This window comes from Littorina saxatilis, linkage group LG3, assembly GCF_037325665.1.
Source record: "Littorina saxatilis isolate snail1 linkage group LG3, US_GU_Lsax_2.0, whole genome shotgun sequence".
NCBI lineage: Eukaryota > Metazoa > Mollusca > Gastropoda > Littorinimorpha > Littorinidae > Littorina > Littorina saxatilis.
The window spans coordinates 36,830,006-36,846,214 of record NC_090247.1 but is presented as its reverse complement, the minus strand read 5'-3'; the positions used below and the strand labels follow the sequence as shown (position 1 = coordinate 36,846,214).

General features: G+C 41.1%; 1 protein-coding gene across 1 annotated transcript in view; it reads left to right on the top strand.

Annotated features, from left to right (window-relative positions):
• Positions 1–11,504: 11,504 nt before the first annotated feature.
• LOC138962269 (uncharacterized) overlaps positions 11,505–16,209 on the top strand; it is a 14,980-nt gene continuing 10,275 nt past the window's right edge. Inside the window, exon 1 of the mRNA XM_070334018.1 lies at positions 11,505–11,670. The gene's annotated coding sequence lies outside the window, so the exon portion shown is untranslated. The remainder of the gene's footprint in view (positions 11,671–16,209) is intronic.

The following is a 16,209-nucleotide window of genomic DNA, read 5'->3' as shown; positions in this document are numbered from 1 at the left end:
GCTGAAAGTTCTACGCAAAACAGAACAGCACAACTCCAGTTGTACCAAAGAATCTTACGTTCGTTCGCCGCAATGCGGTTCACAGTTCCAATATATATGAGCCAAATAACAGGTATAATTTATAAGAAGAGAACGCTCTGCGACGGTGATGTTTGCAGCCGGTTCTTCTACCCAAAACCCACACAAAAATAGACACATCCCAAAGTCTGACAACATCGGCTAAGTTTAGCACCACCCGGACAGTTGTTGCAGAGGTCCCAAGATAGCACACGTTCATCACAAGAACAGCGCAGTTGCACACACTTTCATCTAGATCACTGCGCTAAACCTGCACATATAGCACGTGCAACGGAAGATGAGCGCGCAGGCAGAATGTCAAATTTAGGTCGCCGCGATATTCTTCCCTTCGATTTCACGTGCAGTAGGAATAGTTGTGTGGGCGAAGCCTGGAGAAGCTGGAGGGGTGTGTACGCAGGTAAAGAGAGTGTGAAGATGCCATTGAGATGAAAATGGCCCGGTGAGGTTGAAATACCGGCCGGGGGGGGGGGGGGGGGGGGGGTGCCGGCTGCACCAGCTGTCAGTAGATAGAGTAGACAGTAGAAAGTAGATATAGGATGATGTACGTGCACGTTTCTGTAGAGCTTCTTGTGCGTGTTTATGCCCCAGTGATAATGCGGCACTATTAAAGAGGACAGATTCACCAGCTGTTTGTTTGCTTGTATTTTAGCAGGTAGTGTTTTGTTCGTTCGTCTGATTGTTACCACAGACATAAAAAAAACCGACTCATTCTATGACTCTGGATTCTGACGCCCAAGTGTATTATATGTCCTCACTTTCAAGTTGGCCGGATTTGTACGTATCCGGTCAGTCGTCGGTTCGTTGGCCCGGTTTGTCACTATTGTCCTTCGTGTATTCTCTCCTCAGTCTTGCGTCTGTCTGTGTGTCTGTGTGTCTGTCTCTGTGTGTATGTGTGTCTGTCTGTCTGTACGTCTGTAAGAGCGTGAATCTGCGAGTTTTTTGCGTGACGTCTGCGTTAAGTGGATATCTGCCTTTCGATCCATACAGTTTGTCTGTCTGTTTCAGTCTTTGCGTGCATGTTTGTGGGTGTCCGTTTCTGCGGTGTGTCTGTGTCTATGCCTGTGCCCGGTTTGTGTGTGTGTGTGTTTGTGCCTGTGTCCGTGTCCGTGTCTGTGTGTCCGTGTCTGTGTCCGTGTCTGCGTGTCTGTGCTTGTGACAGTGCAGCACACTGGGCCCGTGTGAACTGACTTTGCAAGTCAAAGGTCAAATCAGCACTGCGATCCACACCAGAGAACTTGATCCAGGTGCATACTCTCACTAACACCTTCAGAAACCTTCGAAGGCGACCACCAAAGCTGGAATTGATCGATTTTTTCTCCACGCTTGGTTGCTTATAATACTTTCTGCCAGCTTACCGTCGTGTCACCTTTGAGGACGCGTCACGCCTGAATGAGCATAGGCGGTTGTGTCGGAACACAGGCGGAAGGTATCGTCCACTGGACTACTACTATCACAGAAAGACTACAAGGTACGTCACTCACCTTCGAGTCTTCTGTGTGCTTGGAGTCGCTTCCTGGGGAAAAATATTGTTCAAGACGGTTTGCCTCTTCCTACAGTCTGTGTAAGGTCAAATAAATACAGTTGAATGATTGTTTGAACTGTATGTACCTTTAATTTTCAGCTTCCGTCCGTTGCAGGTTGTTTTTAACCATCATTTGGACGAATCTTCGTTTGCGAGCCGCTAATATCCACTTTGCGTCAAATCATGCATCCGCACCGAATATGCATACCAGCGCTCATTGGTTAATAACAGAATATTCGATGATTATTTTCCCGTGGGTAGCTTCCCTTTGCTGCACAATATTTACATATGTTTTAGACCAATGAGCGCTGATGATATTAACCCTAACCCTGGACTGATTTGTTCAAAACTAGTCGAGCCTTCTCTGGCGCTATGGTGTGGAACTCCATTCCGTCTGTAATAAGATCATTAACCTCACTAAAGAGTTTTAAACAAGCTCTGCATAATCATTTTATGTCTACCTAGATGGCTATACTAGTCTTAACACGTGCAAGTAGCTGTCAACAATTGGCAAAGCTTTATGAATTACACAAATATGTTCTTTATTATATGTATTATGTGGAATTTATGTTGCGATTTTCCATCATCATCATCATCAACATCATCATCATCATCATCATCCTCATCATCATCACTTGATCATCATCATCATCATCATCATCATCATCATCATCATCATCATCATCATCATCATCAACGTCTTCATCATCATCATTCACACCATATAATCATTATTAGCATTAGTGTAAACGTTGGTATCGTGTGAATTTTACCGTCGATCACTTTACATGTGTCACCTCAATTAACATGTTGCATGTTTCGCTTTCGATTTGTATGTTGCTTACTTTGTCATTTTGTTGTTTATGTTTATTTGCTTGTTTGCTTACTTGTCGATTGTTTGCTGGTTCGTTCGTTTACTTTGTTTAGTTGTCATGTTGCTTTACTTGTTTATCATTTATTAGACATTTGTATTAGAAGTAAGGACCGGTTGTAAGAAAAGGCGTCGCCTTAAACCTCTATCCTTGAAAAATAAAGTTCCATCATCATCTCTCTCTCTCTGCCGAAGAAGATTAGAGACGTTCATATCGCGACGGAGGCGCAATTAGGACAAACCATCACCACAGCCGCAAAAGGGGAGAGGGGGCTTTACTTTTCGACAAAAAAACAAACAGAGTGAGGGTTTTTTGCCAAACAAATTTATGTGAAAAAACAACCGTCGGGGCATTTTCAAAAGAATAAAAATGATTGAACAAAACAAAACAAAATGAATACGTCAACAGTAATAAAACATTGTTTAAACCAAAGATTGCGAGGTCGACTTGTTTTGTTTTGACATGGTCGTGCTTTACTCATGCAGTTACTCAGTCTTCTTTGTGCATACTGTTCTCATGTGCCTGTGTCCTTACAACAAATACCAGTAAGATTTGTAATTGGTAGGTCTCGGATCCCCCCTATCGCTTCAAAATGACAGTCAGAGATTGACCGGGATTTCAGGTCAACGATAATCGCCTTTTTTCCAGGTGTAACTAACCTACTTCGTTTGATTAACACCTGAAAGCGTGATTCAAAGAAAACATGCTTCAAATCCCTATCCTTTTCAATCATGTTGCCTTCTCTTGATCAAGATTCTCCTATCTGCCCGCAGACCAACGAAATCAATGAAAGGTCTTTTACCAGGTGAGGGAATGAATACCTGTCTTATCTGCCCCTGGAAGCCGCGCCGACTGATCATAGATATAAGTCTGTGCAGGTCCACAAATCCTGCACTGTCACAAAGCAGACTGCACGGGAAACTCATACAGTCTGGGTTTAAAGATACCCTCCTACCGTTGTTCTTGTGTAAACGATCCAGTACACTGCCATCGAATAAAGCTTTATATGACATCATGGCAAGGCCGTCAAGGACATATGGTATACACGGGCGGGGACAAACTGACCCCGGTTGGGCATAAGTTGTTGTTGCTGTTGTTGGTGGGCGTACCAGCGCTTGCGACTTGTCACTTGAGGCCTATCTTGTTAAGCCTCAAATTAATTGGGCGAAGTCGTCTTCGCGAAGTCTACTGTACTTCTTTGGCTGTACTAAGCTTTGGCATTGAATTTTCGGTGTGTGTGTGTGTGTGTGTGTGTGTGTGTGTGTGTGTGTGTGTGTGTGTGTGTGTGTGTGTGTGTGTGTGTGTGTGTCTGTCTGTGTCTGTGTGTGTGTGTGTGTCTGTATGTGTGTGTGTCTGTGTGTGTGTGTGGCTGTCTGTCTGTCTGTGTGTCTGTGTCTGAGTGTCTGTCAGTGTCTCTGTGTCTGTGTGTGTCTCTGTGTGTGTGTGTGTGTGTGTGTGTGTGTGTGTGTGTGTGTGTGTGTGTGTGTGTGTGTGGCTGTCTGTCTGTCTGTCTGTCTGTCTCTGTGTCTGTGTGTCTGTGTGTGCGTCTTGCTAGAACGAACCATGTGCACTACCATAGGTCTACCCAGGCTTTTACATGCGACAAGAGTATCCATCCGCGTAGACCCATGTAAGAAAAAATGTACAGGTCACCTGCTTCTTGTATGAAATAGAAATCGATGAATTAGGTTTGCCTTGTGACATAGATAACAGTTACGAAATCAATTCAACCCAAAATATCCACTTTCCAGAGAAAACAGCCAGGCAGGCTGTAGAGTTCAGGCGTGGGTTCAAGTGGAAGGATGCTCTTAATCCATGTAAAAGCCTGCACGAATCTAAGGTTATTTACAAGATAAAAGGCAGGCGGAAGAAAAAGTCAGCCAGACAAGTTTTCGTTATTAATTGTTTGTCTGTGCACTTGAAAGACCGTTGAGTCGAAATATCTGTGAATGTATTGTTTTGTCAATAACAAACGTTCCAACAACCTCCTTTCTTGGTTTTTACATTTAGTCAAGTTTTGACTAAATGTTTTAACGTAGAGGGGGGAATCGAGACGAGGGTCGTGGTGTATGTGCGTGTGTGTGTGTGTAGAGCGATTCAGACTAAACTACTGGACCGATCTTTATGAAATTTGACATGAGAGTTCCTGGGTATGAAATCCCCGAACGTTTTTTTCATTTTTTGATAAATGTCTTTGATGACGTCATATCCGGCTTTTCGTGAAAGTTGAGGCGGCACTGTCACGCCCTCATTTTTCAACCAAATTGGTTGAAATTTTGGTCAAGTAATCTTCGACGAAGCCCGGACTTCGGTATTGCATTTCAGCTTGGTGGCTTAAAAATTAATTAATGACTTTGGTCATTAAAAATCTGAAAATTGTAAAAAAAAAAAAAACCATTTATAAAACGATCCAAATTTACGTTCATCTTATTCTCCATCATTTTCTGATTCCTAAAACATATAAATATGTTATATTTGGATTAAAAACAAGCTCTGAAAATTAAATATATAAAAATTATTATCAAAATTAAATTGTCGAAATCAATTTAAAAACACTTTCATCTTATTCCTTGTCGGTTCCTGATTCCAAAAACATATAGATATGATATGTTTGGATTAAAAACACGCTCAGAAAGTTAAAACAAAGAGAGGTACAGAAAAGCGTGCTATCCTTCTTAGCGCAACTACTACCCCGCTCTTCTTGTCAATTTCACTGCCTTTGCCATGAGCGGTGGACTGACGATGCTACGAGTATACGGTCTTGCTGAAAAATGGCATTGCGTTCAGTTTCATTCTGTGAGTTCGACAGCTACTTGACTAAATGTTGTATTTTCGCCTTACGCGACTTGTTTTATTCTTTATTTACAAGATGGTTTTCTCGAGAACGTAGGCATGTATCTTAAAAGTAGTGAGGGGGTAGGATCAGTTGCAATTTCGTTTGATAAACACCACTAGGAGACGTGCGTTCGACAGACTCCATAAATATTTCTTCAAGTCGCGAATTTTTTTATTTTTTTTTTGGGGGGGGGGGGGTGTGATTTATGCGGTTGGATTAAGCGTTTTTGTGTTGGTTGCACATTGTGTTTGACTGAGGCTGTCGTGAAACCGGTGAGTGTTTGATAGATTATGTCACATAAGCTTACTAACATTGCAAGCAGATTTTCTTGTTAAAATGGTAAGTATCTTGATAGATTATGCAATCTGGGACCGCAGAATGGGTATGTAGGATTTTCTTTATTGGTCTGATAAAGGTAAAAAAAAAAAAATTAAATAAGAAAAAAGGTTTTACAAGCGACCATAAAGCAACAGGTGCAGATTCTATACGAAAGGGGATATTTTCTTGTGGGTTTTTTCTGCGTACCTGTCGTTTTGTCTGGCTGGCTGGCTGGCTGGCTGGCTGTATGTCTGTCTTTCGGACTGTCTGTATTTCTGTCTGTCTGTCTGTCTGTCTGTCTGTATTTCTGTCTGTCTGACTGTCTCTCTATGCTATATGTGTGAGTGGCAGACGAGGGCATTACTACCAAACAAAGGGATTGAAAACGTAATACGATCAGATAAACCATGGTTTTAAATCATGACATCGATCAGATTTATATATTTGTTCATCTGCCTTGCCTGGTGGGTTTTTTTTTTTACCAAAATACGTAATCATAATCTCACTCTGGGAGCATTGACCTTCCACCAACGAACCCAAAAACAACATTCCTTTCTATCAGTCTGTTGGCTGTCACTCTGTCAACCTGCTTTGGCTTTCTTACATATCAAGTTTCTGTTTAACCGTTAACAACTTTTTCACCTGCCTGTCTTTGTCAGTCTTTGTGCTTATCTGCTTGTTCAACGTCTATCTTACCATCAGCATAATAAAGCCCATATATTCTGGAGAGCAAAATTGATTTTATCGCCTCCGAGTATCAAGAGTCCTTTCGATCGCTTTTCTTGTGCATGGTGTCAATTTCGCGACGATAAATATTGACAAATATCTAGCGTGTCGCACAACCAAAAGAGCAAAATCAACAAAGAGTAATAATCCCTCATTTGCGCGTGTACATAAAACCGTGAGGCTTTGCTGTGTTTACAGAGGCATTCAGACGACTACTACATGTTACGCTAAAAGCACTTTGGAGGCAAGAATTAACAGTCCATAACATGCAAGTTTGAAAAGGTCGTACGAGAACGTGCGTCGCTCACCCAGAGAGTCTAAAAGCAAAAACCAAACATCAACATTATTGGAATGATTGCGTCTAGCCTATAGCTATCGTTTGGCTATCAAAATATGAAGTGCTTAATACTGAAGTAGAAATGGTCAGTGCATTGGAGTGCTGACCGTTTTATTTTCTTTGAAAAATGGTTTGGTCGCTCATATTCCGAGAGAGTGCACTTTGTGATCCGGTGCACTTGCAGTTTTAAGGGCACTGCCTAGTTATGGTCAAAGTTATTCCAAGTTTTTAACACTTTTGTGGGAGAAAGAACATTCTGTCTACATTAGTATTACATATCTGCAGAGAACTTTTCTAGTCCCATGCACTTTTGATTTTTTATGATTTTTTTTAAATAACCCGGTGTCTTCTGATTTTGTGAAAATGGGTACATAAAGATAACGGGTAATAAAGATAACGGGTAATATTCGACAGTACGAATGTAGTAGCCACTTGCTAGATAATTGTGGGGGAGAGTGAATGTTATAGCTGTTAGAACATATCAAGAAATTACATTTCAAAGCACTTTGGTATGTTTTATACCGTCCTTTTTCATTTATTTTACTTAGTGCAATTACATTTTCTTCATATAGAGAAGTAACAAAAAATGCCTCAGAGATATTCGGAATTCCTTCCAGTTTGACATGTTGTAGGTCACTCATTTCTCGAGCTATGGTTAAAATGTGAATATCAAGTCCCATGCCAAAAAATGAAACTTCAGGCAGTTTCCCAACACTACCCCCTAAATTTCGCGGTCGTCATTTTGTATTCCCCACATTCATAGACATCAATGCATTTCAGAGAGTAAAGCAAGTAGAGCTTTCATATTTCGCATATTTATAGCGTATGATGTCAACAAAATGTTTACAGTGACCAGCATTCCATGACCTTGACCTTCACACAAGGTCACAGGTGAGTTTCGAGACTTTGTAACCACTTCAGAATTTTTGCAAAAACACAAACAGAAAAGGATTTAAAAAATCCTATACTAAAAGGGTTGTACATTCTGTTTAAAATCCGGAACATAGAAGATGTATGCGTTGTTTGAAGGGAATGTAGCAAGAAATGTACAGTACAAATAAGTGTGCAGTGTTTTATAGAGGTTTTGTATACGAATTTTCTTAGCGCTATTTCATAAGTAGGCAGCCCCCTTAATACGGCGGCGAAGGAATTGGGGGGGGGGGGGGGGGGGGCTCTACCTGTGTGGGGTTTTTCCCATGCATCCTTCTGTCAGAATCAGTGTTATGAGTACGGAGCGTGTCAGCCATTCAAGTCGAAGCTCTTGTTCGCCCCTACTCATTTATTTCTTCAAGAAGTATAAATTTCGGTTTACGGAGTTGTTTGGTGTTGTTTTTGATTTTAGGGTGGGGTTTTTTTTGTTTTTTTGTTGGGGGGGGGGTTAGACTGAGAGAGAGAGAAAGAGAGAGAGAGAGAGAGAGAGAGAGAGAGAGAGGGAGAGAGAGAGAGAGAGAGAGAGAGAGAGAGAGAGAGAGAGAGAGAGAGAGAGAGAGAGAGAGAGAGAGAGAGCTGGGGCAGGGAAGTAGAAAGAGATGTTGTCGAATATAGTGGACCATATACTACACTACTGTCGAACCTGTCTAAAACGATCATCATAGGGGCCGACCAAAACTACGGAAAGGTAAATTGAATAGCAAAAAAATCGTCGGTAATCTTTATGGTCGTAATGGGAAGGTGGTCGTTATTCAGAGGCGATCGGGGCAGGTTCGACTGTAACTTAATCCCAGCAAAATGGACATAATATCTCCCCTCACCTGCATTGGTTGAGTTGGTGTAACCTCCTCGATTATCTACCTTCGTGCTTGAAATGTAATTGATTCCGTGGAGGATTATGGTTAAGAGCTAACAAAACAATGGGGGAAAAAAGAACTGCAAAGATTGCATTGCCAACATGTTTACGTAGAGAAAGTATGTATAATTGTTTGCAACTGTTTCGTACATCATTGTGTTGTTGTTGTTTTGTGGGCGCTCTTTGCTTTTCAAACAGCTTCTACCGTTTTTGTTTTCAAGTCAAGAGTCGTACTTTGCATATTTATACAGTATTTTGTGTTGGTCGTAGGAATCCTTGCTGGGTGATTTTGAATGAGAGAAATATGTTCTTGCTTTGTCTTTCTTTCTGACTTTCTGTCTCTTTATTTTATCTTATTCTATTTTATTTTAATTCCGTATGTGTGATTTTTTTGTACAAACAATGTATACTTAAATTAACTCCCAACAAAAATAGTGCTGTATACAAAGAAAACTGCTTATAAAGTAATAATTAAATAGCTATCGTGTCTTCCAACATCACTGAGCATAAGGCGTGCGCATTTCAGTTTATTTCACCCACCGGTTTGCCAACAAGCAAGGTATTCAAAGCATCACGCCGCAGATCTTATCAAAGGTGACGCGAAGTCTTTTGATCTAAATCAAATACACCGGTTCGATCTGGTATAGGAGCACAAGTTGAAGTCTGAAGGCTGACTCAAGACTCAAGACTCAAGACTCAAAATGTTACTGTCCTTATAAAAACAAGGAAAATCGCCATGGAGTGTCAGGCGATCACAGACATGAAATACATCACATTTGCTAAGAATTAAGAATTGCACTTAAAACTAACTACACTAAACCGTATCACATTTACTGAGAATTTAGAGTTGCACTAAAACACATCTAAAACTCATAAGCAGTCTCTCACGGCACACACACATACACACACACACACGCACACACACCCACACACACCAGTAGCAGTGTAGCAGTGACAATTAGGCTTTTGAGTGTGTCTGCTTCAAACGCAGGTCTGGAACTCACTTGCCGATAAGGTTTTGCTCCCGACACGATTTGCAACTTATTTGTCGGTGTTAGCAAGCAGAAAAAAAGAACAACAAGAACAAGAATTTATTTCGCCATATTCGTAGCATGATAACCATTGGTCTTTGTCCTGGTGGTGGTAACATTCGTACACGCATACACTCCTCACAAATACGATACAGTGAGAAAGAAAATAAAACAAGGACAATTGTTTTAATAACAACAAGTCAAAGTCATCACATACGAGTATAACCAATAGCGTACTACCATGGGGGTCCTTTACGTCCTCACAGATACTAATATCTATTAGGGACATGAAAATAGGTAATGTGTTAGGGGGGGGGGGGGGGAGGGGAGGGAAGGAGCGAGGGAGGGAGGATGTCGGAGCGGGTATAAGAGTGGTGATAAAAGTTTATCAAAAGATTTCGGTTCGTTTCTGTGTATATTGTCTTCAAAGGCGTTTTTAGGGTGGGGTTTGTTTTTTGTTTAAAAGAAAACGTTTATTTCGAAAAAGAATACTTTTTTAAAGAGATAAAAATTTCAGATCCACTTTATCAAACCAAAGGTTAAAACAGATGATCCAGCTTTATACAGAGAGAAAATAAGAACCAGTATATCGTTATGTGTTTAATAATTATTCTACTGGGGGCGGAGGGGCGGTGTCGAGAAATGAATTGAGAGATATAAGAGATGAGACTGTTGCTTTCATATAATTGGAATAAGTATAAACACAAACAAATGGCATTGACTGAATGTAACAACCGTTTACACCTACGTGCCTGTGTACGTATACGTGAGTTGGGTGCAGCTGTCTACCTGTCTGTCATGGAGTATGCGCAGACATGTGTCTTGGTATATTTATCTGCAACTACAACAACCACAACCTTTTGCCCTAGTCCCACGACTCTACCCTCCCTTCCTCCCCTTCCCTCTCACCCTCACCTCAGCCCCAAACAACACTCAATCGCTCCCCCAAACCAATCTGTCACCCAGATCCTATTCTCACCTTTTGTGGCAGAACGGAAAAAGGGTGTGTGCAAGCCTGTGAAAGAGATCGGAAACTTCCTTTCTCTCCCTCTCGCGTATTATAAGGCGCAGGTATGGCCCACTCGCGCCAATTCCTCGCCCTTTCAGTCTCTTAAAGCACGGTTCACATTGACGATTCTACAAGGATTTTGAATGAAATTTAACAGGCGAGAAATCAGGTGACAAGTTTGCGAGACAAAATCCGTCGAAATTTTGTCCACAGTGCGCTTGATCTTCAGCTGACTATTTATTGACTCCCAAGCGACTGACTCATGCACCAATAGACGATTTTCTGAAATACCTCTGTCACGATTGTATGGGTTGTGAAAGATGTAAATACCCTTGATTTTTACTCGGACAAACATTGGAGGGGCCAATCATTGGCGACGGAGGGGTGTGACTCCTCCTCAGGAACCACGTGTCGTAAATTTGTCCAAGAAAAAGCAGGGGTACTCTCTCTTCAACGACCCATACAAACGCGGAATTTGTCTATTGAGCACTGTTGAAGTTTGCAGCGATTTTGGGGCGACTTCTCTTGAGGCGATCTTTATCGAAGTAAATGCGTGCGCACTTTTTGATTAGTGGCTTGTTTTGATATGATTCCTGGCTTTAGACGGCTGAAGTCGTTTTAAATAAAATCACCAAGTTACTTAATCTGTTCACATGGCTACAGTTATCTGGCAATTTTGCATCTGCAAGAAAATCGTTCAAAATTCTGCCATTGTTCCAAACTGTTATAGTTTTATTCGTCTCTTTTTTAGGTCAGAATTTATGTAGGGGTTTGAACTAAATGTTAAAAAAACAGCAATATGATGCATCAAACTAAAAGTGATGGAAACTGGGTGATCGGTAAGTAGGTGGCTAAAGGTCGGTGGCAAATCGCTCATGTGAACACTGCTTTACCACCACGCTGCAGTGAATAATTGTCTCAGCCACTGCCGCCGGATCGGGTTTAAAGGCTGCCGGACGGCCGTATCAAACACGCTTTACATAGTGGCTTCGATCACTACCTGCTCAAGCAAGCGTGACAGGGTGCTTTGTGTCAATCCACAAACACTGCTGTGTTTCACAGTGTCGGTACCTTGGAGAAAGCGAGAAATCCTGCGCCTTATTGCTTTTCTTCTCTGAGGGATCGGAACTTTACTACAGGATACGGGGTTTAAAGGTAAGCGTGTTGTTTAAAGTCCGAAGGGGGAAAGTTCACATGAAGTGTTTGATTACGGTTGTTGATAAACTTGTTGGAAGTAGCCTATGGTTATTACGGTTCTCGTTTGTTGCAGTAAGAAAGGGTTTGTTGAGAGTTTATCGGTGTGAGAGTAAAAGTAGAGAAAAGGATTACAAAAGGAATTGGGCTTTACTTGATTTTTGTCAGAACACACACAAGCATATATACAGTTCCATTTGAAATTTAAGATTTGAAATTATAACATGTCAAGCATTATGCAGAAATCACTGAGTTTTAACAAGTAAGACCATCATTTGAACTTGATTTGTGTATACACTTGATTTGTGTATACACGAATGAATATGAAATTACTTAGAAAAGTAATAGTGTACACACAACAAGTTAGACATGTTGGGCAAATGTGAACGAAAAAACGATGGGGATATAATACGTGTAGAGTTCAGAGCATTCTTACCGTTCATATTTAGTACCAGACTCCCCGATGAGTGAAGATAAAACACGAGAAACATACCACATTTATTTTGAAAATGTGCTAACCGTCGACCGTCATTGGAGTCAATTCAAGGGGCACCACTCTGCACAGTCAATCCGTTGAAGCTCGACTGGAGGTTTCGAATCACAAATAACTAATAGCACAGTCCTTTCTCCGAGTTCAAATGAGGTCTCTATGAAAGATCATCACTTTTTAGCTTAACGCTACACTGGATTTTACCAACAGAAATCAAAACAAGAGTTTGCGTGTGACGAAAGCACGACACACTTGAGACAGCCCACACAAAAGTAGATCTATTTCACGACCTGACCACACAGTTCTGCCTATCCAAATGCGCGTAGCAAAATGTGCGTTTTGAATCATCTTTTTTCTCTGACGCTACTGACAATATCGTTATTGAAACAATCCCAGTGCACTAAGGGATTTATAGAGCAAATCTCGAAAATAATTATTGAACTCAGCGCTATGCGCTTCGTTCAATAATGAATTTTCTCGATTTGCTCTATAAATCCCTTAGTGCACTGGGATGTCTCAATAACTTAAATAATACACACATTTTCCCTTCTTTTTTGACGGGTTTCTGGACAGCAAACTCTAAAACAAATTCTTTTCATCACAAAAGCGATCTTTGGAATTGACTGACGTAGTCCGGAAGAATACACCAGTTAACAGTTTCGGCACTTACATGGTACAAAGAAGGAAAACTCACGTGATACCCAAAGCGATTCTGGTTGGACGAGAAATTTCGACGAGCAACCGCTGCATCGTCTGCTCAACGTGATGGAAGCAATTGAACGGGACGGTGTGTTTTCCTCTACGTTATAACAAAAACCTCACGTTACATCCAAATTAGCGATGGCGTCAACATGCTGTGTTATTGGTTGCAGTAATGGGAGTAACCGACTTAAAAAATGATGGTCGGAAGATTGCAAAATTCATTACGTGCCTCGACGGTCGTTAGTGTGTGGTTGCGAACCACAAGTTCAGGTGGGCATTTGTTATCGCCTGTGTGTCGTGTTTTGACAAACTTTTAGTACGACTGATGTTACCCGAATTTAATGGGGAAAGTTCAATGAATGCAAAAAGGTATGCCAAATAGTAGTGTGTCATGTTTCCTGTGCGTTGGGTTGTGGTGAAATACACAGCGGTTATCTGTTTGCGAGTTGCCTGGAACACGGTCTTTTAATAACATCTCTCGATCTTCACATATTTTGTCATGTGAATAAGAACAGAACAAGTTCGTCAAACATATTTCTTATTTTACCTGCATTGAATGAATTTACAACGTCCTTCTTGTTAATTGATTATTCATAAAGACTACTTGTACTGAAGAAAATGTTTCCTCCTTTCAACAGATGGAGTAGTGCGCCGGAGGAGTGTCCCTTGCGTAGAAACGTGGGCGAATAACACTATCTGCGCATGCGGTGAAATCAACCGGAAAAAGACATAAACATGCCGAAAAACGATATGCGCATCACCCGGAAAAGGAAATGGGTCGAATCTGCTCGCGATTAAAGAAGTGCGCATGTGCGAGATCTAAAATGGCCGCGGAACTGTTAACTGGTGTATTTATGCATCAACTTACGTCACGTATTCGACGTCATCACTTCGCATACCTTATGGTCTCGGTATTTCGTTGGCCTTCATATTTCCTACTTGTAAAATGACCCTCAAAGCTAACCGAGACTAGTTGAGGCTGTATCAATGCGCCTCGCCAGCAGGTTGTTAATGGATTTTTTAGCGAGTGGTTATCGACAATTAATGACCGGTAATTTTTAATGAGTTGGGGCATTCTGACCAATCACAGGATCTGTTTCATTTAAACGCAAACTTGATTGAATTACAATGTGTAATTGTCAGTAAGTGCTGGTGTCACGTGACTGATGTGAAACAGTTGATTGGCTAATGTCAATGCGCTTAAAACTGTTAGGAGTGCGCTAACTTTTCCAGAGAGCGTATTCTTCCGCCCTATTCCAAAGCGAGGCTGTGCCCCTTCTTTTGATTTGAGAAGATTCTTCTCATCCTCCGTGTTAGTGACATGTAGCTTATCATCTCCACATTACCAAATGATGCTTTACCCTAAATTTCTCGCGGCTAAAAGCAGAAGTGTTTTTTTCTGACAGATTTCATGCGCCTGTGCCACAGTGAATAATTATGTGCCTCTTCTTTCAACTTGCGAAGATTCTTCTCAGCCGCTGTGTTAGTGGAATGTAGCTTATCGTCTCCATATTACCAAACAATGTTGCTTGACCCTAAAATTTCCCGCGGCTAAAAGCAGAAGGGTTTTATCTGACAGATTTCGAGCTGGACCACAGGCGGAAGGTATCGTCCACTGGACTAATACTGTGATAGTAGTAGTCCAGTGGACGATACCTTCCGCCTGTGGCTGGACAAAGCAGCATTTGGAAGTCGACTGATTCAAAAGACTGTCCTGCTCGTATTTGTTGCAGAACCATCAGTTCAGGACTGAAATGAACGGGTTTCGCATATTTCAAGACAACTACGGTCAACTACGATGTAAACAGAACAGGCGAAGGCTTCAAAACATTCTTACCGTGTAGTCATAGCACCAACCTCCCAGCTGAATGCAAGTACATTGCGAGAAATAACATGCCAACTTTATTTGTTGGCAAATGAGGGAACCAACGAGTCACTTTGAGTCGTTTGACATCAGGGGACGCCACTCAGTTGCTTGGGGATCGTTCATCTTTTTGGGAGCAAAGAACATTTCGGTACATGTTGTTTTTTATTCCAATAATTAATACTTAAGTGAAACTGTTTGCTAACAGGTACATTTTGCACAACTGTAACTCAGACTATTAGTTGCTAATCAATAAAACGGTACAGAGGGTAATCAAATCATAAAATCCATGGTCGGCGATGAAACCGTCAATACCCCCGACATGTGCAAAGCCGACACACACACAAAAGTAGATCTAACTCGACCTGTCCACAATTTATCCAAACGCTGGCAAAAAAATGTGCCTTTTCAAACGTTCTAATCTATTGTCGTTACTGACAATATCGTTATTGAAACAATCACAGTGCGCTAAGAGATTTATAGAGCAAATCTTGAAAATAATTATTGAACTCAGCGCTTTGCGCTTCGTTCAATAATTAATTTTCTCGATTTGCTCTATAAATCTCTTAGTGCACTGTAATTTTGTTTGATTGTTTGTTTGCTTAACGCCCAGCCGACCACGAAGGGCCATATCAGGACGGTGCTGCTTTGACATTTAACGTGCGCCACACACAAGACAGAAGTCGCAGCACAGGCTTCATGTCACACCCAGTCACATTATTCTGACACCGGACCAACCAGTCCTAGCACTAACCCCATAATGCCAGACGCCAGGCGGAGCAGCCACTAGATTGCCAATTTTAAAGTCTTAGGTATGACCCGGCCGGGGTACGAACCCACGACCTCCCGATCACGGGGCGGACGCCTTACCACTAGGTCAACCGTGCCGGTTGCACTGTGATGTCTCAATAACTTAAATAATAATAATAATAATAATAATAATAATAATAATAATAATAATAATAATAATAAGGGTATTTATAGGGGGCAAATCCTCAAATAGTTCTAAGCGCCTTACAATCTTAAATATAATCATCTTAATAACAGCAACAATACACAACATAAGCGCCTTAAATCAATCTTAAATATAATAGTTCAGACCTTAACATACGATACGAGCGTCATTTCACCTAGACATCTACCAACATTGAAAATACGTCCTGTGTAAAGCGAGCATGTATTGATGAATTAATTTCGCAGAGGCAATGTTTTAACAACAGCCATTCAAATATTCGGATGACACTTTTATGGAAGATCTTCCAAATTGTGATTTTACTTTTTCTGAAGAAGTTAAACATTTTCATATATGGTGCAAAAGATAACTGTCTTGACTTAAATGTGACAAAAACAATAGAAATGGTCATTGATTTTAGGAGGAAACCAAGTCGTTTTCCAGATTTATTTTTTATGGTGTGAAAGTAGAACGGGTGGGTGAATATAAATA